Below are 26,483 nucleotides of genomic sequence, written 5' to 3'. Positions count from 1 at the left end.
TTCTGCCTTACTGCATTTGAGTTTGAGGTTTTTATGTCCTAATATATGGTCAATTTTTGTATAGGTTCCATGAACTACTGAGAAGAAAGTGTACTCCTTTTTGTCTCCATTTAGTTTTCTCCAGAGCTATCATATCTAACTTTTCTAGTATTCTATTTACCTCTTTGACTTCTTTCTTATTTATTTTGTGGTTTGATTTATTTAATTCTTAGAGTGCAAGATTGAGATCTCCCACTATTATAGTTTTGCAGTCTATTTCTTCTTGGAGCTCTCTTAATTTCTCTTTTAAGAATTTAGATGCTACACCACTTGGTGCATATATGTTTAATATTAATATTGCTTCATTATGTATGCTACCCTTTAGCAAGATATAGTGCCCTTCCTTATTTCTTTTAATTAGATCATTTTTTGTTTTTGCTTGATCTGAGATGAGGATGGCTATTTACTGCTTTTTTGACTTCACCTGAAGCATAGTAGATTCCTTTTACCTTTACTCTGCATGTATCACCCTGCTTCAGTGTGTTTCCTGTAAACAACATATTGTAGGATTCTGGCTTTTAACCTAGTCTGCTACCTGCTTCCTCTTTATGGGGGAGTTTGCCCCATTCATATTTATGGTTAAAATTACCAATTCTGTATTACTTGCCACTTTGTTAACACCTGTTCATGCTTTTCTTCCTTCCTTCCCCCTTACGCCCCTTCCCAGTATTAAACTTATGAGCATCACTTGCTTCTCACAGCTCTCCCTAATTTTAAGTATCCCTCCCCTACCTTAGAGTTCCTCCCCCTATCTTACTCCTTTTCCTCAATTTCTGTATTCCCTTCCACTTAGCTTATACCTTCCCTTTTCACTTTTCCCCTCCCACTTTTCAATGAGGTGGGAGAAGTTTTAACATAAATCGAATATGTCTAAAATTTTTCTCTTTAACTCAGTTCTGATGGCAATAACATACACACTATGTTTATCCCCTTCCATTCTTTCTCTCAGATATAATAGGTTTCCTTTGCCTCTTCATGAGATGTTGTACCCCAATTTTACCCTTTTTGGGGAACAATTTCCTTTCCAGCTCTACTTTCTAGAACAAGGTATACATGTAGTCTTTATATATCTTTATAACAGAAATATAGTTCCCAAGATTTCTTTTTATCTTTTTAGGTTTCTCTTGAGTTCTATATTTATAGATCAAACTTTTTGTTAAGTTCTGTTTTTTCATCAAAAATAGGTGAAATTTGCTTATTTTGTTGAATGTCCATCTTCTTTCCTGGAAAAAGATGCTCATTTTGGCTGGGTAAGTTATTTTTGGCTGCATACCACGTTCCCTAGCCTTTCGGAATATCATATTCCAGGCCCTTTGATCCTTGAATGTGGATGCTGCTAGGTCTTGAGTAATCCTTATTGTGGCTCCTCTATATTTGAATTGATTTTTTTCTAGCAACTTGCAGTATTTTTTCCTTTGTCTGATAGTTCTGGACTATGGCCACTATATTTTTTGGAGTTTTGATGTTAGGGTCCCTTTCAGTAGGTGATCAATGAATTGTTTCATTTTCTATTTTACCCTCTGTTTCTATAACTTCTGGGCAGTTCTCTTTGATAATTTCCTGGAAAATAGTATCCAGGCTCTTTTTTTTTTCATCATATTTTTCAGGGAGTCCAATAATTCTCAAATTGTCTCTCCTATATCTATTTTCCAGGTCTGTTGTTTTCCCAAGAAAGTATTTGACCTTTTTTCCCATTGTTTCTTTTTTCTTTTTTTTTTTTTTTTTTGGTTTTGCTTGACTGATTCTTGGTGTCTCTTTGAGTCATTCAATTCCATTTGTTCAATTCTGATTTTCAATGAAGTATTTTCTTCACACACTTTTTTATATTTGTCCAATTGAGTTTTTAAGTGAGTTATTTTGTTGTTTGAAATTTTTTTTCCATTTCACCAATTTAATTTTTAGAGAGCTATTTTCTTTTTCCATTTCACTAATTCTGTTTTTCAAGGATTTGTTTTCTTTATCCACTTTATCTTTAAATGAGTGAGATGACTTCTCCAGACTCTCTTGCCAAGCTTCCCTTTCCTTTTCCCATTTTTCATCTAGCTCTCTTGTGAGCCCCTTTTTAATTTCTTCTATGAGATTCATCTGTGTTGAGGACCTGATTGTATCCTCCTTTGGGGATTTATCTGGAGACACTCTTTTTTAGTCTCCTCAGGGTTTAAAGTCTGCTCTCTATCCATATAGAAGCTATCAATGGTTAAGGTCCGTTTAAATTTTTTGCTCATTTTGTCAAAGAATAATCAAAGAAGACAAACTTGCAAAAAACAAAACAAAAAACAAATGCAATTGCTTTTTTTTTTTGGGGGGGGGCTGAATGGTGTTACTGAACTTCCTCTACAGACTGTGGAGATCTGGGGGGTGAGGAGGGCAGCAGCAAGGCACTAGCAGGGCAGCAGTGGCTGTGCTGCATCTACACTCTGAGATTCTGAGAGTGTGCAGAGACACTGTGGGTGGTTGTGGCCAGGTCCTAAGAGATGTTAGCTTTTCGGGTTATAGTCTTCACCCTTTGTGTTTTTAGATTCTCTGCTTGTCTACTGGTTTGCTGCCAGGGTGAAGTATCCAGTACTGTAGTAAAGCCTCCCTCAGAGACTGCTGAGATCACACCCCACCTGCTCAGGTCTGCTCAGCTGTGACTTCCTGCTTGCTCTCACTGCAGCTGCCTGTCTTCAGCCTGGCCGGATTTAAAACTGTCCCTGCCCTCAAGCAAAAACAGACTTTTTCTGGTGAATTTCAAGGATGTCTTCTCTTGGTAATTATTTTTGTGTTTTTTTTTTTCAGTCAAGCACTAATTCCAAGGCTTGTCATGAATTAAATTCTAAGAGAAAACATGGAGCTTAAGTAGATGTATGCCTCCTCTCCTCCATCTTGGCCAGAAGTCCCCAATTTTTGTTTTTGATGGTAATGTTGTGTCAGTTTTCAGTTGTGTCCAACTTAATGAACCCCATTTTGGTTTTTCTTTGAAAAGATACAGGATTGGATTGTCATTGCCTTCTCCAGCTCATTTTACAGATGAGGAACTGAAATAAACATGAATAAGAGATTTGCCTAGGGCCACACAAGTAATGTCTGAGGTTGGGGTTTAATTTAGTTCTTTCCAGTCCCAGCACTCTATCCAATATACCACCTAGCTGCCTTTTATTTTGTTTATAATTAATCCTTCTCTTACTCTATTATTTCTTATTCCCCATACCTATCTCCCCATTTCCCTATTTCCTTCTTGAGTGAAATATAGTTTTCTTTTTCTTTTTTTCTTTTTTCTTAAAGCTTTTTATTTACAAAACATATGCAAGGGTAATTTTTCAACATTAATCTTTGAAAAACCTTAGGTTCCAAATTATCCCCTCCTTCCCCCCATCCCTTCTCTGGATGGCAGGTAGTCCAATATATGTTAAATATGTTAAAATATATGTTAAATCCCATATATGTGTAGATATTTATACAATTATCTTGCTGCACAAAAAAAAATGGATCAAGAAGGGGAAAAAACAGTGAAAGAAATGCAAGCAAACAACAACAGAAAGAGTGAGAATATTATGTTGTGGTACACACTCAGCTCCTACAGTCATCTCTTTGGGTGTAGGTGGCTCTCCTCATCACTGAACAATTGGAATTGGTTTGAATCATCTCATTGTTGAAGAGAGCCACATCCATCAAAATTGATCATTGTGTAGTCTTGTTGTTTCCGTGTATAATGATTTCCTGGTTATGCTCATTTCACTTAACATCAGTTCATATATGTCTCTCCAGGCTTCTTTGAAATCATCCTGCTGGTCATTTCTTACAGAACAATAATATTCCATAATATTCATATACCATAATTTATTCAGCTACTCTCAAATTGATGGACACCCATTCAGTTTCTACTTATTTCCCACTACAAAAAGGGCTGCCACAGACATTGTTGCACATGTGGGTCTCTTTTCTTCCTTTAAGATCTCTTTGGGATGTAATCACAATAGAAACACTTTTGGGTCAAGGGGTGGGTATGCACAGTTTGATAACATTTTGAGCATAGTTGCAAATTGCTCTCTAGAATTGTTGGATCTGTTTACAATTCCACCAACAATATATCAGTGTCCCAGTTTTCCCACATCTCTAACAATCGTCATTATTTTTTCCTGTCATCTTAGCCAATCTGAACAGTATGTGGAGGTATCTCAGAATGGTCCTAATTTGCATTTATCTGATCAGTAGTGATTTGGAACATCTTTTCATATGACTACAAATAGTTTCATTTTTTACATCTGAAAATTGTCTGTGCATATCCTTTGGAGAATGGCTTGATTTCTTATAAATTTGAGTCAATTTTCTCTATATATTTTAGAATGAGACCTTTACCAAAACCTTTGAAGGTAAAAATGTTTTTCCAGTTTATTACTTCCCTTCAATTCTTGTTTGCATTAGAATTGTTTGTACAAATACTTTTTATCTTAATATAATCAAAATTATCTATTTTGCGATCAATAATGAGCTCTAGTTCTTCTTTGGTCACAAATTCCTTCCTCCCCCACGGATCTGAGAGGTAAGGTATCCTATATTCTTCTAATTTCTTTATGATATTCTTTATGTCTAGATCATGAACCCATTTTGACCTTATCTTGGTATATGGTGTTAGGTCTATGCCTAGTTTCTGCCACACCTGTTTCCAATTTTCCCAGCAGTTTTTGTCAAATAGTGAATTCTTATCCCAAAAGCTGGGGTCTTTGGGTTTATAAAATACTATATTGCTATAGACATTGAGTATTTTGTTCTATGAACCTAATCTATTTCACTGATCAACTAGTCTATTTCTTAGCCAGTACCAAATGATTTTGATGACTACTGTTTTATAATCTAGTTTTAGATCTGGAGCAGCTAGGCCACGTTCCTTTGTGTTTCTCTTCATTAATTCTTTTGAAATTCTTGATCTTTTGTTCTTCTAAATGAATTTTGTTGTTATTTTTTCTAGTTCTGTAAAACAATTTCTTGGGAATTTGATTGTTATAACACTAAATGAAAATATTTGTTTAAGGAGTGTTGTCATCTTTATTATATTCATTTGATCTATCCAGGTCAAATTTTTCCAATTGTTTAGATCTGACTTTATTTGTGTGGAAAGTGTTTTGTAGTTTTGCTCATATCGTTCCTGATTTTCCTTTGGCAAATAGATTCCTAAATATTTTATACTATTGACAGTTATTTTAAATGGAATTTATATTTGTATCTCTTGCTATTGGGTTTTGTTAGTGACATACAAAAATGCTTATGATTTATGTGGATTTCTTTTGTATAATGTCTGGGATAGCTCTCTGGAGGGCCTCAGGATCAGTCAAAATCCTTGGTCTTTAGAAGGAGAAATGAAGGAGTTAGGCAAACTGCCATGTGGCTTGTCAAAGATGGGTCCTGGACTCTGAAGTCTGGAGCCTGAAGCCTTCCCTGATGAGCAAGTTGCGACAGAGAGATGCTGACTCTCCCCCTCAGCCCTCCAATCCTCCCTATGTGTACCTCAGTATAACACATTCAGCAGGCGCCAATCCTGAGGAGAGCCATCACATCACCATATCATCTAAATATATGTTTATAGAACCATTATCTCACATTGAGTAGGTATTTAGCCTTAAGTACTCTGCTGTCTTCGATTCAAGTACATCTTTTTAGAGTTCCAGCCCTCTGTAATCATTCCAGACCTCTACAATTTTGTATTCTGCAACTTCGCTGAAGTTGTGGATTACTTCTAATAGTTTTTTAGTTGATTCTTATACCATCATATCATCTGCAAAGAGTGATAATTTGGTCTCCTCTTTACCTATTCTAATTCCTTTCATCTATTTTCTTCTCTTATTGCCAAAACTAGCATTTCTAATACAGTATTGAATAGTGATGGTGATAGTGGGCAACCTTGTTTCATCCCTGATCTTATTGGAAATGGTTCCAGTTTATTCCCAAAATATGATGCTTGCTGATGGTTTTAAATAGATACTACTGACATTTTAAAGGAAAAATCCATTTATTCCTATACTCTAGTGTTTTTTTTTTAAATAGGAATGGGTGTTGGATTATATCAAAAAATTTTCCTGCATCTATTGAGATAATCATATGGTTTTTGTTAATTTGGTTATTGATATAGTCAATTATGCTAATAGTTTCCCTAATATTGAACCAGCACTGCACTCCTGGTATAAATCCTACTTGGTCATGATTTTTATCCTGGGGATGACTTTCTGTAATCTCTTTGTTAATATTTTTTTTTTTTTTAAGATTTTAGCATCAATTTTCATTAGGGAGATTAATCTATAATTTTCTTTCTTTGTTTTTGTCCTAGCTGGTTTAAGTATCAGTACCATACCTGTGTCATAAAAAGAGTTTGGTAGGACTCCTTCATTCCCTATTTTACATAGTATTGGAGTTAATTGTTCTTTAAGTGTTCGGTAGAATTCACATGTAAATCCATCTGATCCTGGGGATTTTTTTCTTAGGGTGTTAATTAATAGCTTGTTCTATATCTTTTTCTAAAATGGGACTATTGAAGTAATTTATTTCTTCTTCTGTTAATCTAGGCATTCTATATTTTTGTAAGTATTCCTCCATTTCACTTAGGTTGTGAAATTTATTGGCATAAAGTTGGGCAAAGGAATTCCTAATTATTGCTCTAATTTCCTCTCCATTGGTGCAAAGTTCTCCCTTTTCATTTTTGAGACTAATAATGTTATTTTCCTCTTTCCTTTTTCTAATCAAATTAACTAAAAGTTTATCTATTTTGTTGTTTTTTCATAAAACAAACTCTTAATTTTATTTATTAATTAAATAGTTTTTTTTTTACTTTCAATATTATTAATTTCTCCTTTTATTTTTAGAATTTCAAGTTTGACATTTGATTGGGGGGTTTTATATTGTTCTTTTCTAGCTTTTTTAGTTCCAAGCCCAATTCATTGATCTTCTCTTTCTCTATTCTATGCAAGTCAGCATCCAGAGATATAAAATTTCCCCTTATTAACACTTTGGCTTTATCCTACAAATTTTCATACTTTGTCTCATTATTGTGATTTTCTTGGATGAAATTACTGATTATGTCTATGATTTGCTGCTTCACCATGTATTCTTTAGGATGAGATTATTTCATTTCCAATTACTTTTTGGTCTATTTTCCCTTGGCCTTGTACTGAACATAATTTTTATTGTATCTTGATCTGAAAAAAAATCATTTACTATTTGAGCCTTTCTGCATTAGATTTTGAGGTCTTTATGTCCTAATATATGGTCAATTGTTGTATAGGTCCTATGAACTGTTGAAAAGAAAGTGTACTCCTTTCTGTCTTCATTCAATTTTCTCCAAAAATCTATCATACCTAAAACTTTTCTAGTATTTTATTCACCTCTTTAACTTCTTTCTTATTTATTTTGTGGTTTGATTTATCTAGTTCTGAGAGAGCAAGGTTGAGATTTCCCACTATTATAGTTTTGCTGTCTATTTTTTCTTACAACTCTCTTAACTTCTCCTTTAGGAATTTAACTGCTACACCACTTGTTGCATATATATGTTTAATATTGATATTGCTTTATTATCTATGATACTCTTTAGCAAGATATAGTTTCCTTCCTTATCTCGTTTAATTAGATCAAATTTTGCTTTTGCTTGATCGGAGATCACGATGGTTACCCCTGCTTTTTTTACTTCACCTGAAGCATAATAGATTCTGCTCCAATCTTTGGCCTTTACTCTGTGTGTATCACTCTACTTTAAATGTGTTTCTTGTAAACAACAAATTGTAAGTTTCTGGCTTTTAATCAAATTTGCTATCCACTTCTGCTTTATAGGAGAGTTCGTCCCATGCATGTTTACATTTAAAGCCACTAATTCTGTATTTTCTGCCATCTTATTAACCCCAAATTATACTTTTCTCTTTCCTTTTCCCCTTTCCCTCCTCCCCAGTATTTTATTTATGAGCACTACTTGCCTGAAGCAGTCTTCCTCCTTTAAAGAACCTCCCTCTTTCTTATACCTTTTCCCTACTATTTCTGTTTTCTTTTTTCTTTCACTTACCCCTTCTGTTTTCCCCTTTCACCTTCCACTTTTCTATAATGTGAGAGAAGTTTCTTGGTGAAACCAAATATGACTAATATTATTTCTTTGAGCCAAATCTGATGAAAGTATGGGTTCACCCATTGTTCATCACCCTTTCTTCTTTCCCTCAATTATAATAGGTTTTCTTTGCCTCTTCCTGAAGTGTGATTCCTCTCATTTTACCTCCACTTTCCCCTTTTTCCGGTACAATTACCTTTCCACCTCTATTTCTTTTTTGTATTATAATAGTAAAACCAGGTCATACTTGTAGCCTCTAGGCATACCCATAACAGAAATACAGTTCTCAAGATTTCTTTTTGTTTTACCTTTTTATGCTTCTCTCGAGTTCTATATTTGGAGGTCAATTAAAAAATTTTTTTTTATTTAGCTCTGTTTTTTTTCATCAGAAACAAATGGAATTCATCAGTTTCATTGAATGTCCATCTTCTTCCCTGAAAGAAAATGCTCAAAGACCAGGAGATCATTATATACTTCAACAACAATACTATATGATAATCAATTCTGATGGACGTGGCCCTCTCCAGCAATGAGATGAATCAAAGTAGTTCCAATAGAGCAGTAATGAATTAAACCAGCTACACCCAGCAAGAGTACTCTAGGAGATGACTATGAACCACTACATAGAATTCCCAATCCCTCTATTTTTATGTGCCTGCATTTTTGATTTCCTTCACAAGTTAATTATACATTATTTCAAAGTCTGATTCTTTTTGTACAGCAAAATAACTGTATGGACATGTAAATATAAATTGTATTTAACTTATACTCTAACATGTATTGGCTAACCTGCCATCTGGGGGAGGGGGTGGGGAGAAGGAGGGCAAAAATTGGAACAAAAGGTTTTGCAATTGTCAATGCAGAAAAATTACCTATTCATATATCTTGTAAATAAAAAGCTATAATAAAAAAAAGAAAGAAAATGCTCGGTTTAGCAGAGTAATTTATTTTAGGCTGCATTACAAATTCTTTTGCCTTTTGGAATATCAGATTTCCGACCCTTCAGTCCTTTAAGGTGGAAGTTGCCAGGTCCTGGGTAATTCTTAATTTGGCTCCTTGGAATTTGAATTATTTCTTTCTGGCTGCTTGTAATTTTTTCCTTTGTCCAATAGTTCTAAAATTTAGCCATGATATTCCTTGGAGTTTTAATTTTGGAGTCTCAGGAGGTGTTTGGCGAATTCTTTCAATGGCTATTTTACCTCTTGATTCTGTGACATCCAAGCAGTTCTCTTTGATAATTTCCTGAGAAATAGTATCTAGGCTCTTTTTTTCATCATTGTTTTAAGGGATTCCAGTAATCCTTAGATTGTCTCTCCAAAATCTATTTTCCAGGTAGGTTGTTTTCCCAATTAAGTATTTCACTTTTTTTTTTCTAGTTTTCATTTTTTGGGGGGGTTTTGCTTGACTGATTTTTGTTTTCTCATTGAGGCATTCATTTCTGGTTGTTCAATTCTGAATTTTAGTGAATTATTTTTTCATTTACTTTTTTTTACTTCTTTTTGTATTTTCCAATTTAACTTTTAAATGAGTTGTTTTGTTCAATGGAATTTTTTTTCCATTTCACAAATTCTGTTTTTAAGGAGTGATTTCCTTTTTCTGTTTCACAAATTCTGTTTTCTGGGAGTTGTTTTCTGTTTCCATTTTATCAAAGCTATCTTTTAATAAATTATCTGTCTTTTCCAAACCCTCTTGCAAAGTTTTCATTTCCTTTCCCCATTTTTTCCCTGGGTGTGGTCATGTCCTGTGAGGTTCTGGCATTTTGGGATTCACTATTTATTTTTTGTGTTTGTGTTGGGTATTTTACAATCTCTCTGTTGGTCTGTTATCTTGCAACCAGGGCAAAGTAGTCAACACTGCCATAGATTCCTCTCCCTATATTCTCCACTGGGCTGAATCCGTACTACCTCCATTCTGTGCTGTCTTTGCTGGTATCTGTGCTTAGCCTGCTTGCACTTGGTCCACCTCCCTTCATGCCCAGTTGAAACATACCTTTTCTGGCCATCTTTGAAATTATCTTCTGCTGGCAATTGTTGCAGTCCCAATATTTGTGGATTCTGCCAGTCCAGAACTAATTCAGAGGCTGGATTTATTAATTAGTCTGAGAGTTGTAGGAGAAGATCAGGAAGAAATGTGTGTCTTCTCTGCCATCTTGGCTCTGCCCTCTGAAATGTAGTTTCCTACCTGTGTGCATGTGTGTGTATCTTTATTCTTTTGATTAATCTAGATGCAAATCATGTTCAAATATGAACCACCTTCTCCTATCTCTTCTTTCTTGTTTGTATAGAAGTCTACTCATTCACCCTCATTGTGAGATATTTTCCCCTAATCTTCCTTCACTCACTTAGCATATTTCCTTTCTCTTCTCTTTCCATTCTTTTCTTAATATCATCAAAGTGTAACAAGATTATTCCCAGGCTTTATTAAATTGGAATCACTTTATGGACTTTGATGATGGCTGTCTTTTAGGGGGACATGCATTGTCTCCCATATTTAAATATAAGAAACTTATTCTTCTTTGGTCCTTTATCGGTATTCATTAATTTTCACCTTTTAAAAATATTTCTCTATATGGCTTTGTTTCTATTTTCTATACAACACTTGTCTTTTCACCAGAATTGTTTGGAATTCCTCTATTTTACTAAAGATACATATTTCCCCAAGTAATCTATTTTGCTGGATACCTTATACTTGGCTGTGAATTCATATTATTTATCTTCTGGAATGTCACATTTCAAGTTTTCTAATTCTTTAATAGTGCTGACTGTGAAGTCATGTGTGATTCTGACTGTGGCTCCATAGTATGTTCTTTTTGGCTGCTTGCAGAATTTTTTTTCTTTGATTTGATAGCTCTGGGTTTCAGTTATAATTTTCTTGGCCATTTAATTTTGAGATTTTTTTCCAGAGGTGATCAGTAGATGTTTTCTATTTCTACCTTGTCTCATGGTTTTATGAAATGTGTGCAGTTTCTTTTACGTTTTCCTGAAAATAATGTCTAGGCTTTTTTTTTTTTTGGTGGGAAGGGCATGAGTCATGGTATTCAAAAAAAGTCCAATGGTTGTATTTTTTTCCCTTCTTGAATATTTTTAAGAATAGTTGTATTTTGCAATAAAAAAACTTTCATATTTTTGTTAATGTTCACATTTGAATCTTATAGGATGAGATCAACAATTGTTTAGTGAAATCAAGGTTTTTTTTGTTTCCTTTGTGGCAGAGGACAAAATAGATTCTTTAAAAAGATACAGAATACAATTTAATAGATATTGAGATGTGGCATCTTTTTAAGGAGTTTGTAGTATAAAAGTAACAAAAACTGATTTATTCAGACAATTATGATAAATTGAAGTGAAAAGTTCATTAGATAAGTTATGTTATGAGATCACATGAAGGAGTTATAAGTGAGTCAGTTAATAAGCCTTTATTTAATGGCATGTCAACAACTCTACCAAACACAAGAGGACATAAAAGAAAGGGAAAAAATTAATATTTGTTCTCAAGGAACTCATAATCTAATAGGTAAGACAATATATAAATAACCATGGACAAACATTATATATGTGTGCGTGTGTGTGTGTGTGTGCATGTGTGTATATATATGTGTATGTTTGTGTTTATATTATATATTTTAACATATATATTATATATATAATTAGTGCCTTCCATTAGATTGCATTCAATTTATCCTATATATAATTGAATATAGTCAATCTGCCCACTCTCCATTTTCCCATTTTTCCTTATTTACAAAGCAGAGAAAAACAATACATTTATTGTACACATAAATTGTTGAGCAAAGCAGAATCAATATTAAAATCAATTAAATACATCTTCTCTCTTTTCATCTTTAAAAAACCTCTTCTGCATTAAGGAAGCCAGAGAAACAAAATTCTGTTATAAATGTATACAGTTTACATAAGTAATACAAAATTCTGTATTTACTATGTTCAGACTGAGATAGAGAAAAAAATTGGTTGATTCATTAATCAATAGATTGTGAGACAGGAAAACAGATAAATCTTTACTCTAAATCCGTTTCCATCCTATCAGATAGTAGGAGAAATGTTTCATCCTGATTCTCTTAAAAATATGGTTGTTCATTGTATTCATCAGAGTTCCTAAGTCTTTCAAAAGAAAGAATAAAGGGAAATGGGAGGAAAGGAAAAGAATAGAAAAAAAAGATAGAAGTAGAGAGAAAAGGAAGGGAAAAAAACCAGAAAGAAAGGGGAAGAGAAAGAAAGGCTTAAGTCACAGATTTTCTATACCCCAAAACAGAAAGGGGATAATTGATGAGAGAGTGGAGGACAAAGAAATAGAAAACCATGATAGATGAATATGGAAAAAAGTCCAAAATGAAATATTATCCATGAAGGAAAGATATGGCACCAGAAGTTTTAGAGACATCAAGAACTAAAAAGGATTATTGGATATATTAATTCAGGGTTAGCTCTGAAGAAAGCTAATTCAATTAAGAAATGGGATCAGAATCCATATTCCAATGAATTAAGAAGTTAAGGAGAAAAGAGGAAATGGAGTTCTACAGATAAAAAAGTTGTTTTTTTTTTCCTAAGTACCTAACAAAGAAAGGGAGAAAAAGATGTAAGATGATAGAGTGAATCATAGTAGGGGAAAATAAAGTTCTTTTTAGTATTTCTTTTTAAGGATGATGGAAATCTTGATGTATTTGTGGACAGAATGAAAAGAACTAAATGATAGGAGAGGTAGAGATTGAGGATCAAAGGACAGAAGTGATTGTGGGAAAAAAAATCTACCATAACATATGTAAATATGTGGAATCAAGGTCAAAATAAGGGGGAAATAATTTTGGTGAGGAGAATAATTTCTTCATTAAATACTGGAATTAAAGGAGAAAATGGGGATGCTATAAAGGGAGAGTAGAAGATTATGATAAAGATTTCTGTTTCTTTATTAAACAAGACATAACATTCTGCTTAGAAACGAGGGGGTGGAGTTCAGGAAATTTTAGGAAAGGAAAGAAAGTTCTAAATAATCTGTGGTGAATGCAAAGTAAATATACTTGAGAAAAAAAAATAAAAGGGTTGCCTTGCAGCAGTGAAGGACCAGATAATGTTAAAGAATAAGAACTTGTGGGACAGCTAGATGGTTCAGTGGATGGAGCACTAGTCCTGAAGTCAGGAGGCAGGAAGACATGGGTTCAAATCTGGCCTCAGACACTTAACACTTTCTAGCTGTGTGACCCTGGGCAAATTACTTAACCCCAATTGCCTCAGGAAAAAAAAAGTGTAATACATCCAATAAGCACAGTTGTATGATTAGCTCCACTAACATTGGCAGTATTTATAGAGAAGCATATAGTGGAAATAATCAAAGATGAAGTGAACCACAGTTAAAATTAGATAATATTCTCTCAAACCCACTGATTCTGAATGTGTGTAGATGATCATTCAAACCCCCTTCTCCTCACTGATTTCTTATTTCAGTTTAACAAAGTCAACTCTACCTAGCCCTTCCATTGTACTCTCTGAAATACCTATTCCATAGGCAAAGAATTCATTTTCATTTTAAATTCCCTTTTCCATATTTTGGCTTTTACTGAAACCCTTTTTCTTCCCTAATGATACAATTTCCCCTATGTTTCCTTTTTTTAGCATTGATTACACTTTGATTCATTCCCCCAACTTCTTAAGGTGAGGAGTGAGATTACTTCTTCTTCCCCATTGCTACTTCCAAGTGCTACCTCTACCATAACTAATATGTTCCTATGTTCATAATTTCCAATTTTACTTTCATAAAATCCACATTGGTGATTCAGTAAAAATCCTAATAGTTATTATTTTTAGGGGAATTTCATTCTCTTCCTTTTTCATTGATTTAAGTATCTGATTCAGCATTTTTCTCTCCTCCTCATATCTTGCCTTCATACTAAGACACTCAGTGTACACTTATTTCTTCAACTAACTCATTTCCAATGACCAACCTTACCTCAGCCATACACAACCAATCAACACATCATTTTCATTTTTATGAACACTGAAATACCATTATCTGATCACAATTCATTAGCATTCCACCTTTCTTTCTGCTTTATAATACCAAATGCTGTCTTCATCCACATCTTTACCTCCAGTACCTCAATCCATCAGTTCTTTTCCAGATCATTAACTCTATGGCTTCTACAGGGTTTTTTTTTTCATTTCTCCATTTTATCCTTTTGGGAACTAGTTTAACTCTACTATCCTCTTCTTTTGAGTAATTTATCCCCTTATTATATTGCCAATGATGCCTTCCAAGTCTCAACTTTGGAAAACTCCCACCACTGTGTTTACATTTTTTTCATGTGTTGCTGAATAAATGTGAAAAATACCATTCAAATTTGCTCACTGGGTGAACTATAAGTTACATGATCTCAAATGGGACTTCACTATTATGAGTGAATCATTTTATATATTATTTATTAATTTGTTATCCCACTCAATAGAGCCACCCAACCAAATTTTCTCATCCATCATCTAACATCCTATGGTTCTTCTTCTACCCACCCTCTTAGCAACCTGACTTCATATTTTAATAAAGGATTAATGTCATTTCTTTAGAGATATCTCTTCTCCCTATCTTCTTATTGCAAATTCCCCATATGTTTTCTGACACCATCATCTTTTTACTTTTTTCTCTTGTAATAAGCAGTCATTCTCCTTGCCAAGATAAAATCCCTCTACATACACAACGAATCTTACTGTATGCTGTTTATTCCAGCAGATTTCTCACTCTATCATTCCTTATTCTTTCACTTATCTTAAATTGTCCTGTATACTAATTGCTACAAATATTCCATGTGTGTCTCACTTTTCAAAAAACAAACAAACAAACAAACAAACAAAAATAAACAAAATATTTGTTCTTTCTATCTCCACTAATTATTGGCTCACATCCCATCTTCCTTTTGCAGACAAATTATTTGACAAAATCATCCACAATAATTTATAGCCTTTGCTCTCACTCTTTTCTTAACTTTCTAGAATCTGGCTTCCAAACTCATCATTCAACAATAAATGTATACTCTAAAGTTGTCAAATCCAGTGCCTCTATTTTTTTTTCAATGACCAATCTTCTTTAATTCTCCAAAGCCTTTTATACTATTGACTATCTGTAATGTCTGGACTATCTCTCTGGAGGATCTCAGGCTCAGACAGAGTCCTTGGTTTTTAGGTGAAGAAGTGAAGGAAGCAGGAGAGCTGCTACCTGGTTGGTCAAAGACGGAGTCTGGAATCTGGAGTCAGGAGCCTGAAGTCTTCTCTGTCTGAGAGCACTGTGACTAAGAGAGTTCTCTGTCCTTCCCCCAGCCCTTAAATCCTTCAGTAGGATTACCTCATTACATCACATCGAGAATGTGCAACCTGAAGCACCATGCTGTGATTCAAGTATATCTTTTTAGTGTTCTGGCCCACTTTATTCTTTATACTCTTTATTCTTTATTTTATTACTTTATTCTTGATACTCTTTTTTTCTATAGGTTGTAGGGACACTATCTTTTGGTTGTCCTTTTTACCTTTTTGACCACTTCTTCTTAGTCATTTTTGGTGGATTTTTTTTCAGGTTATATCAGCATCACCTAAGTTATACCTAGTGAATGTTTCTCAGGAATATCTTCTTTTCTTCTCCTCTCTCCATAAAATTTCACTTGAAAATTTAATCAATTTCCATGCATTGTTAATTGCCGAAACCCAGAATTCCTAGAAAAATGAAAGAGAATAACAACTTAGTAAAAGAAGCACAAACAAATGAAGAAAATAACACTTAAAAAGAATTGGCCTAATATTAAAGAGGCACAAAATTTCTATGAATAAAAGTACTCCTTTGAAAGAAAAAAAAGCCAAATGGACAAAGAACTATAAAAAAATCAATGAAGAAAATAATTATTTAAAGTTTAAAATTGGGCAAGTAGAAACTTATGAGTCATCAAGAAACAATAAAACATATTCAAAAGAAAGTATGAACTACCCTTAAAAACAATTGATATGAAAAATAGATTTAGGAGGGAAAACAAGAATTATTGTACTATTTGAAATCCCTAATCAATAAAAGATCCTAGACATTGTATTTTGAAAATATCAAGGAAAACCACACAATATATTGGATCTAAGGTGCACAATAAAAATTGAGAGAATCCACTGATCATTTCCTGAAAATGATCTCAAAATGAAAATTTTTAGAAGTAGTATAGCCAAATTCCAGAGTTTCCAGATCAAAGAGAAAATACTGTAATATGACAAAAATAAACAACTCAAATACTAAGGAATCACAGTCAGGATCACCCAAGATTTAGCAGCAAACACCTTAAAAACATCTTAGGGCTTAGGGTATCTTTTGGATGACAAAGGACCTAGTATTGAAACCAAGAATCACCTATTCAGCAAAACTGAGTACAATTCTTCTATTTTTCTAATGATTTTTAAATGAAATACTGGATTTTCAAAGATTTCTAATGAAAATCTAGGGCAGAATAGAAAATTTGACTTTCAAACACAAGAATTAAGAGCAGTATAAAAAGGTAAACATGAATTTCCACAAGGAAATCAATGAAGTTAGACTACTTACATTTCAGTATGGGAAGATGATATATGTAATTCCTAAGAATTTTATTATTAGGACAGTGAAGAGGGAACAGATGTGAGTCAAATATGTTGGGAAGATCTCAAAAATGAAGGGCTGAGAAAGAGAGATGCACTAAAAGAAGGGAGAAGGGAAGAATGGGGGAAATTATCTTCCATAAAAGGGATTCACTAGGAATAGTTTTTAGAGTAGATATAAAATGGTAGATTGGGTAATGCTTGAGTCCCATTCTTACTGGAATTGGTTTGAAGAGAAAGAAAAATAATTAAAATAAAATAATATTATGTGAATATAATCTATTCAGATGGGTATAGACTTTTATATTATTCAGGAAATAGGACAATAAGGGAATGGTGGAGTGATAAAAGGGAGAACTGATTAAAGGAAACATTGGTCAGAAGCAAAAAGTTTGAGGAGGAACAAGATGAGGGTAGAGAGAGGCAGGGGGGAAAGAAGGAAAAACAGAAGAAAATAGGATGAGGGAAATACATAATTAATAATCATAATTGTGAATATGAATGAGTTGAGTTGATCTATGAAATGAAAGAAGATAGCAGAATAAATTAGAAAATAGAATCCAAAAGTATGTTACTTAAAACACATACTTGAAACAGAAAGAATATATATATATATATATATATATATATATATATATATATATATATACACACACACATACATATAGAGTTAAACTTAACAATGGAATACAATCTATTATGCCACAGCTAAAGTAAAAAAAGGCAGAGGTAGTAATCATAATCTCATAAAACAAAAACAAATGTAAATCAAATTAAAAGTGCTAATCAGGGAAATTACATTTTGAGAAAAGGTACAATGAATAATAGGCAACTGCATGGTATAGTACAGTTCCAGATCTGGAATTAAGCAGATATGAGTTCATATCTGGCTTCACCTTGGCTTTTTTCCAACAATGAGGTGATTTAGACCAATTTCAATGGATTTGTGATGGAGAGAACCATCTGCATCCAGAAAGAGGACTATGAGAGCTAAATATGAGATTACACCAAAGTATTTTCATGTTTTTTTGTTGTTACCTGTTTGCTTTTTTCTTTCTAATTTCTTTTTTTCTTTTTCATATGATTTTTATTGTGCAGCATGATAAAAGTTGAAATATTTTTAGAAGAATTGCACATGTTTTATGTACGCTGGATTATTTTGTGTCTAGATGAGAAAGTTGGGGGGAAAGGAGGGAGAAACATTTGGAACACAAGGTTTTGTAAGAGTAAATGTTTGAAACTATCTGCATGTACTTGAAATAAAGAAAACTATTATTAAAAGATAAAAAAAATAAAGTTGTCACCTTATGTGACTAAAAAAATTGGCCTCAGACACTTAATAGGTATATGACTTCACATAAATCACTTAAACTTTTTTGGCTCAGTTTCCTTATTTGTAAAATGTGTTAGAGAAGAAAATAAGCCACTCTAGAATCTTTGCCAAAAATAAAAAAATGAGGTCACAAAGAGTTATATGCAACTGACTACTGAACAATAACAACAACAATACTATAGGCAATGAGGTATTATCAAAACATTTTATAGCAATTCCCTTGATAAAGGTCTCTTCTTTCAAATATATAGAAAACTAAAGCAAATTTATAAAAAGGACTTTCCCCACATTGATAAATTGTCAATAGATATTAATAGGCAATTTTCAAAAGTCAAAACTATCTATAGCCATATATAAATATATATAAAATCCAACACTGATAATTAAAGACAAACTTAAACAACTCTGTTGTATCATACTTATAAGAAATGATAAATTCTGGAAGATAGGAAAAAAAAATATATATATTAATGAACTGTTGATGCAGCTGTGAAGTGCTCCAAACCCAATTCTGGGGAACAATTTGGAAATGCTGAATCCTGTATAGAAACTCCATAAACCAAAGCAGATTAGCAATTCACCTTTCACTTATAGTTTTGGAAAGTTTTCTTAAACACTCTCAGATTAGGTCTCATGCCGAGGTCCCACATAGGGTTCAAGGCAGGATTTGAAATGAGACTTTCCTGACTTCAAGATCAGGCCTTAAAATAAGACATTACAACTACTCTGTGCTTGGAGCATAGAAAATACCCCAAACTATGTTTTTTGGACTTTTTGAAATGTAAAATAGTTTGATCCAAAAAGCTCTTGCTATAAGTTCTTGAAAAGTGTTTATGCTTGGTAATTCCTTATCACCATTCAGGTTGAGAAATTAGATACAACTTGATATTTAAGTTCTTAAAAAGACAAACAAGTCAACTCTAAATACTCAGTTTTTGGAGGCTTATCTCTTGTTTTTGCATGGTTAGGTTGTTCTTTCATTGAGATGTTGAAATGTGTTATAGAATAGATATTCATAAATATGCCCAGTGGGGGGCAGGGCCTAACAGCTCCAGGACCATATTTATTTCTAGCTAGCTTCTGGATGATCTTGATATAAAGGTAAAAAATTTTGTGTGCCAAAGGAAATGTGGTAACAGCAAAAGACTTTGAATATCTCATTTGCAGCTTCAAAAACTTCAGAGATTATAGCAACACCCCTAAGGTGTCTGTGAGCCTAAATCATTGCCAGTCTGAGTTTGTAGAGGATAGCTGCTTTGTCTCATTCCTCAGGAGCATCTTCCTGTGAAGCTGGCACTGTTATTTCATTAGAAAACAAAAATCCCTCAATTTAGGGGGCATCATCTTCCCCCAAACTCTCACTGAGCCACATGAGGGAGCCTGGTTGCAAGGTACATTGTTCCTATCACCCAAGTCAACATATAGGTTACAGGGAATCCTTCTGGTATTGTTGGCAGGGTTTATTTATACTCTTACAATTGGAGCACTTAGATTTTAGGATTCTAAAGCAAGGAATTATCACCTGCAGTGCTGACACTTTAAATCCTGGATCCTCAGAGAAAAAAACATTAAAAAAATCAAGACTTCTTTTCCTTTTGTTAATAGTCCTTTGGAAATATATTCTTTCCTCCACTATGGGTTTTTATATTTTTTAAAAAGCAAACCAATGGTTTCAATGAAATGGAGAGTTCTTTATCAAGTTTCCTTTATCAAGGTCATCACCCACTCTGCAATTTATTGATTTATAGTAGTACCAAGGTCATTGAAAATTCAATTGACTTGCTTAGGATAACACAGGCATTACTTGTTAGGTTTAGATTTATCTTCTTGGAACTAACACTACTTTCTTTTCTTTTCTTTTTTCTTTTCTTCTTTCTTTCTTTCTTTTTTGCTGAGGCAATTAGGGTTAAGTGACTTGCCCAGGGTCACACAGAACGACTTCTACTTTCTATCTACTACTCCACACTGCCTTTCTTTTTTAGACGAACATACTAGATTACTACTCTTCACTATTTTTAAGATTTACAAAGCAATTTCCTCACAACAACTTTTGTGTGGGAAGGACAAAGCATTATCATATCAAGACATTAATTTATCCATTTTATGGATAAAAAGTAAGATTATTATCTTTCAGCAACTATACCAAGTTCACAAATCTAACAAGTATTATTTCCAGGCTTATCTCTAATCTATCATTTACCTCACTTGTAGAAAGCTACTTTTGACTTTTTTTATACCTTCTTTTTATATAGGGACAAATCACATAGTTATTTATGAGACATATGCTACCTTTGAATTCATATCTTCAAGACTATGAGAAGGAGGTAGCACAGTGCTGTAGAGTACACTGGATTTGGTGTGAAAGGCTTTGGTTTGACTTCTTACACTAAGTGAGACTTTATGCAAGTCAATTAATTATTCTTAACCTCAGTTTCTTCAAGGATTAGACTAAATCTCCCATAAAGTCATTTTCATGCCTAAAATTACATTATTATACTTCTATGCCCAGGGTCCCATTCTGATTTTATTATGTGGTATTGGAAAACTGACTTCCTCTCTTAGATGTCTTAGCTTTGTAATCAATAAAATGATTTGAATATCTTTTTCAGATAAATTCTTATTTTTAATTGTATTTTTTATTAAAGCTTTTTATTTACAAAACATATGCACAAGTAATTTTTCAACAATGACTTTTGCAAAGTCTTCTGTTTCTAATCATCTCCTCCTTCCCCCACCCCATCCCCTAGCTGGCAGGTAATCCAATACATGTTAAATATGTTAAAACATATGTTAAATCCAATATACATATACATATTTATATAGTTAACTTTCTGCACAAGAAAAATTGGATCAAGAAGGAAGACAAACATCGAGAAAGAAAACAAAATGCAAGCACTTAAGATCAGAAAAAATAAGAATGCTATGTTGTGGTTGATATTCAGTTCCTACTGTCCTTTCTCTGGATATAGATGGCTCTCTTCTTCGCTGAATAATTAGAACTAGTTTGAATCATCTCATCTTTGAAGAGAGCCATATCCATCAGAAGTGATCTTCGTATTGTCTTGTTGTTGTCATGTATAATGATATACTGGTTCTGCTCATTTCACTTAGCATTAGTTCCAGGCCTCTCTGAAATCATCCTGCTGGTTGTTTTTTATAGAACAATAGTATTTCATAACATTCATATACCATAATTTATTTAGCCATTCTCCGATTGATGGGCATCCACTTAGTTTCTATTTTTTTGCCACTACAATAAGGACTGCCACAAACATTTTTGCACATGCAGGTTCCTTTTCCTTCTTTAAGATCTTTTTGGAATATAACTCCAGTAGAAACACTGCTGGGTAAAAGGGTATGCACAGTTTGATAACTTTTTGAGCGTAACTCCAAATTGTTTTCCAGAATAGTTGGATCCATTCACAACTCCACCAATAATGTATCAGAGTCCAAGTTTTTCCACATCCCCTCCAACATTCATCAATATCTTTTCCTGTCATCTTAGTAAAGCTTAGTAAATTTGAGTAAATTTTAGTAAATCTCAGAGTTGTCTTAATTTACATTTCTCTGATTAATAGTGATTTGGAGCTATATTTCATATGAAGACAAATAGTTTCAATTTCTTCACCTGAAAATAGACATATTTTATAATATGTAATATTTAATGCTTTGAGATCTCCAAAAAGTTTTAGAAACAAATCTCATTTAATCATCCCAATAATAATAATTCTACTAATGTGTTCTACATTGTTTGTAGTAGTGTAATTCTTGTGCTATTCCTATAAGTGTTATTATATTACAAGTGAGGAAAACTGAGGCTCAGAGAGAGAGGGTAAGCACTCTCTGTAATCAAGCAACTATATATTCAATGTAGAATTTGAACTTAGCTTTCTACCTGTCTCTAAGGAGAGGACCCTTTCCTTTACAATATGGTATCATTAAATTACTCATAAAATCTGAGGGGAGGGGTGGAGCCAAAATGGTAAAATGAAATCAGTGTCAGCTCTCTAACAAACCTTTAATACAAAATTACCAAATACCTTTAAATAATAAATCAGAACAAATTTTAGAGCAACAAAAACACATATAAAGACCCAGAGGAATAATTTTCTAACCAAAGACAATGTAGAAGGACAGCATGAAAAAGATCTGATGCTCCAGAGGGAGAATCCAGCATGCAGTCAAAACATAGGCCCTACCTGCACAGCCTGTGCTTGGCCTGGGCACCAGCAAATCAGGAATGGGCCAATGGCCTTTGAATTAGCAACAGCAATGGAAGTTTCCAGAACTCTCATCCAGAAATTACCAAAGATAATTTGGAAGGTTGACCAGAAATATCAGTCTCACTAGGGTGAAATAATCTTGAGAAACCATCTTCAGTAGTCACAGTGGCCCCAGCATAGATACCAGCAGCTTCTGGAAGTTTCAACCCAAAGGCGAGGGGTTAAATAGCTGGTCAAAAGGAAATAATTTTATTAGCACTGAGTAAGGACACTGTGGCTTAAATATACTAGAACTTATAACCTTAGTGGAGTGGGGACCCTCCTTACAATTCCAGGACACAAAAGAGTGCCTGTGGTCATTCAAACACTTTTCTCTTTGTAAGAACTTGCAGATTCTTAGAAGGATCTCTGAAAACAGCTGCAAAAACCTCCTGAACCTTGGGACAAGACATCTTTCACCCTGAATACAGCTATGGAAATGAATAAATATTAGAAAAAAAAATTCTTACCATGACAACTACTATTGTGACAAGGAAGATCAAAACACACACTCAGTAAAAGATAACAAAGTCAAAGCTCCTACAGCCAAAGCTTCCAAGAAAAATAAGAATTGGCTTCAGATCATAGAAGAGCTCAAAAGGGATTTTGAAAGTCAAGGTACAGGAAATATTGGGAAGAGAAATGAGAATGTTTCAAAAGGAAACACAAAAAGTGGATGAGGAGAAAAATGCCTTAAAAAACAAAATTGGCCAAATGGGAAAAAAAAGGTTCAAAAACCCACTGTGGAAAATGATTCCTTAAAAATTAGATTTGAGGGAATGGAAGCTAATGATTTTATGAGAAATCAAGAAACAATAAAACAAAGCCAAAGGAATGAAAAAAAAAATAGAAAACAATGTGAAATTAAAAAAAAAAAAAACTTGGAAAAATAGATCCAAGAGAAATCATTTTAAAATTATAGGTCTATCTGAAATCCATGATAAAAAAGAAAGCCAAGATAAAACTATTCTAATGTTCTAAAAGCAGAGAGTAAAGTAGAAATTTAGAGAACCCACTAATCATCTCTTAAAAGAGATCTCCAAATGAAAACTCCCAGGAATGTTTATAGCTAAATTCTAGAACTTTCAGGTGAAGGAGAAAATCTCACAAGCATCCAGAAAAATAAATGATTCAAATATAGTGAAGACAATCAATATAATATAAGTTTTAGCAGCTTCTATATGAGGAATCGAAGGGCTTGCAATATGATACTCCAGAGAGCAGGGAAGCTAGAATTACAACCAAGAATCACTTATCCAGTGGGAAAGGAATTGTATTAGAAGAAGAAGGAAGGGGAGGTAAAATGGGGTAAATTTCATCATATGAAGAACAGTTGAGGGAAAGAAGAGAGGGGAGTAAGCGTTGGATCAATATAAATCCCATTGGATTGGCTCATAGGGAGAATATCAGACATTTAGTTTATTGTGGAAACTTGTCTCATCCTACAGGAAAGTAGGAGGAGAAAGGGAAAAGGCAAGGGGAGCTAATAGGAGGAACAGCAGTAGAAGGGGAAAGAGATAAGAAAGGGAGAGGGGCTGAAAAGGGGATAACAGATTGAGGGAGGTAGTGGTTAGAAGCAAAACACTGCTAGGGAAGGAAAGGAGTAAAGAGAAAAATATAACTTTGGGAAAATAAGATAGTGGGAAATACTAATTTTATCTGTGAATAGGAATGGGATGAACTCTCTCATAAAACAAAAGCAGATAGCAGAATGGATTAAAAGCCAGAATCCTACAATATATTCTTTATAAGAAACACATTTAAATCAGAGTGAAAAATATAGAGTAAAGGTAAAAGACTGGAGCTAAATCTATTATGCTTCAGCTGAAATTAAAAAAAAAGACAGGAGTAGTGATTCTGATCTCACATCAAGCAAAAGCAAAAATAGATCTAATTAAATGAAAACTATACCTTGATAAAGGGTTCCATAGATAATGAAGTAATATCAATAATAAACTTATATTTTCCAAATGGTGGAGCATCCAAGTTTACAGAGAAGTTAAGAGATCTGAATGAAGAAATACATAGCAAAACTATATTAGTGGGGGATCCAAACCTTGTTTTATCAGAACTAGACAAATCAAACTACAAAATAAATAAGAAAGACATTAAGGAAGGAAATTGAATTTTAGAAAAGTTAGTATGATAGACCGTTGCAGAAAATTGAATGGAAGCACAAAGGAATATACTTTTTTCTTGGTGGAACATGGAATATACACAATAATTGACCATGTATTAGGGCATAAAAACCTCAAATTCAAATGTAGAAAGCCAGAAATAGTAAAGGCATCTTTTTCAGATCATGATGTAATAAAAATTACCTGTAATAAAGGGCCAAGGAAAAATTGAGCAGATATTAATTGGAAACTAAATAATCTAATCCTAAAAATTAAGTGGGTAAAACAATAAATCATAGACACAATTGATAATTTCATCCAAGAGAATGACAATAATGAAACAATATATCAAAGTTTATGGGATGCAGCCAAAGCAGTTCTTAAGGAAAGTTTTATATCTTTAGATTCTTTCTTGCATAAAACAGAAAAAAGATCAATGAATTGGGTAACAAAAAAAGCTAGAAAAAGAATGAATTAAGAACTCCCAATTAAATTCCAAATTGAAATTCTGAAAATACAAAGTGAGATAAATAAAATTGAAAGAAAACTATTGAACTAATAAAACTAAAAGTTGTTTTTATGAAAAAACACCAAAATAAATAAATCTTTAGTTATTTGGTTAGAAAAAGAAAAGAAGAAAATCAAATTCTTAGTATCAAAAATTAAAAGGGTGAATTTTCCATCAAGGAAGAGGAAATTAGAGTAATAATTAGGAGCTATTTTGCCTAACTATGCCAATAAATCTGATAATATAAGTGAAATGGATAAATATGTACAAAAATATAGATTACCCAGATGAACAGATGAGGAAATAAATTGCTTAAACAGTTCCATTAAAAAAAAAAAGAAACTTAACAAGCTATTAATCAACTTCCTTAGAAAAAAATATACAGGGCCAGATGAATTTACATGTCAATTTTACCAAATATTTAAAGAACAATTAATCTCAATATTACGCAAACTATTTGGAAAAATAGGAAAAGAAGGTGTCCTACCAAATTTCTTTTCTGATACAGATATGGTGCTGATACCAAAAACAGGCAGGATCAAAACAGAGAGAAAAAATTGTAGAACAATTTTCCTAATGAATATTGATGCAAAAATCTTAAATAATATATTAGCAAAGAGATTACAGTGATTTGTCATCAAGATAATACACCACAACCAAGTAGGATTTATACCAGGAATGCAGGGCTGGTCCAATATTGGGAAAACTATTAAAATAATTGTCTATATCAAAAAACAAACTAATAAAAGTCATATGATTATTTCAATAGATGGATAAAAAACATTTGACAAAATTCAACACTAATTCCTATTTAAAACAATAGCAAGTATAGGAGTAAATTTCCTTAAAATGATCAGTAGCATCTATTTTAAAACATTATCAAACATCATATATAAAGAGGATAAACTAGAACTTTCCCATTAAAGTCAGGGGTGAAACAAGGTTACCCACTATCACTATTATTATTCAATTTTATAAAAGAAATACTAGTTTTAGCAATGGCAGAAGAAAAAAAATTAAATTAAAGTAATGAGGAAACTAAATTATCACTCTTTGCTGATTATATAATGGAATACTTAACAAATCCAAGCTGTTTCCCTTAAAGAGTAGATGCAAATACCCACTACTAACACAAGGGGCACCTGTGCTTAAAACCAAGGCCAGACCTGCACAGGAAGCCTGGAACACTATCTACTTTTCCACAGGAGCAGAGCACAACTGTAAATGTAAAAAAAGAGGAAATACCAAAAGAAAAGGAAAGAAAATGAGCAAGAAACAGAAAATAACCTTTACCATAGAAAGCTCCTATTGAGACAGGGCAGACCAAAATACCAATTCAGATGAGGACAGAATGTTCACAGAAGAAATCTCCAAGATTGAGATGAACTGGTCTCAAGCCCAAAGAGGCTTCTTGGAAATGTTCATAAAAGACCTCAAAAGGCAAATAAGAGAGGAACAAAAAATGAGCAAAGAAATGAGAAGTTATGCATGAGAAAGTCAACAGTTTGGAAAAGGAAGGGAAAAAAAATAGTCCAAAGGAAACAACTCCATAAACAATACAA

The sequence above is a fragment of the Antechinus flavipes genome, chromosome 4 (genome assembly GCF_016432865.1).
Source record: "Antechinus flavipes isolate AdamAnt ecotype Samford, QLD, Australia chromosome 4, AdamAnt_v2, whole genome shotgun sequence".
Taxonomy (NCBI): domain Eukaryota; kingdom Metazoa; phylum Chordata; class Mammalia; order Dasyuromorphia; family Dasyuridae; genus Antechinus; species Antechinus flavipes.
The sequence above is the reverse complement of the archived record's forward strand: the minus strand, read 5'-3'. Positions refer to the sequence as shown.